Below are 1,441 nucleotides of genomic sequence, written 5' to 3'. Positions count from 1 at the left end.
CTAGTGGAAAGTTGAATGTTTCATTGGTGCTATACTACACCCTGGCTGGCTTGTCTCTTCCTTGTGACCCTTCTGTAAGGGGATGTCCAATTGTCTACAGATGGGCTTTGGGTCTCCACTCCACACTCCCTCTCATTCACATTGGTAAGATTTTTTTTTCTGGGTCTTTGATGCCCGATACCTGATCCCATCGATGCCTCATGATCGTACAGGCTGGTGTGCTTCTTCCATGTGGGCTTCGTTGCTTCTCAGCTAGATGGCCGCTTGTCTATCTTCAAGCCTTTAAGACCCCAGATGCTATATCTTTTGATAGCCTGGCACCATCAGCTTTCTTCACCACATTTGCTTATGCACCCATTTTGTCTTCAGTGACTGATCGTGTCAGGAAGGTGAGCATCAAAAATGCCAGGTTATTAGAACAAAGCGTTCTTGCATTGAGGGAGTACTTCAGTAAAGGCCCAATGTCCATCTGCTACCTTAATACTTAACACATAAATATATGTACACAGATTTATCTCCCTATCATTATATACAAATATATTTACATATACACATACCTGTATTTAGACCTGTATAAATGTCCTTTACCTTCTACTTCTTTTCTCTATTTCCTTTTACTTTCCTCTTGTCCCTCTATCATGTTCAACCTTCATTCGTGTTTCAGTAATTCCTCTTGGCTACATTGCCCTTGATTAAGCCCCAGCAGGCATCCTATGCCCTCCTATACATCGATTTTAGACCACTTGTTCCCTTATCCCTGAGTTTGTTGACACCCCACTTCCTTTCCCCCTGCCTCCCCTTCTACTGTGTCCCTCCCGGAACTGTCGGTCCCACTGTTTTCTCTCCTCGCAGAGACAATAATAAACACAAAAACAAGACAAAGCAAAACAAAACAGCAAAAGAAAACAAAACCAAGGACGCAAAAAAGAAAAGCCTATAAATAGTTCCAGGTCTGTTTATTGACCTTTAGGAGTACTTTCCAGTTGAGTCTGATGGGGTGCTATGCCCTGGCCCCAAAGTCTATTTGTGGTATTCCCTGGGGACTTCATTGCTTTGCTCCCCTTGCTGCTCTGTTGCCCGCCCTTAGTTTTTCGCCACAACACCTTTTTATCTCTCATAGAAAATAGAGCTTTTGAGTGGGTGCAACCTATTATACAAAGACTATAGAAACTATGAATGCTGGGTTTCCAAGACTATAAATGTTCATGGGAACAGACAGCCTCATCTTTTTCCCAAGAGCGGCTGATGGGTTTGAACTGCCAATCATCCAGTCATTGGCCCAACACCTAACCCACACACCACCACGACTCCTTTCTGTGCTCCCAGCCTGTTGGTGGGTTTATAATCTAGTTAGCGATTATGGTGACAATCAACTTTCTATCCTGAATTTCAACACCATCCACTGGACCATACCTTTCGCCCAGACTTAACCACAAACACT

Source organism: Echinops telfairi, unplaced genomic scaffold (genome assembly GCF_000313985.2).
Source record: "Echinops telfairi isolate 266 unplaced genomic scaffold, ASM31398v2 ScPeMD7_1;HRSCAF=3_0, whole genome shotgun sequence".
Taxonomy (NCBI): domain Eukaryota; kingdom Metazoa; phylum Chordata; class Mammalia; order Afrosoricida; family Tenrecidae; genus Echinops; species Echinops telfairi.
Note: the sequence above shows the minus strand (reverse complement) of the source record.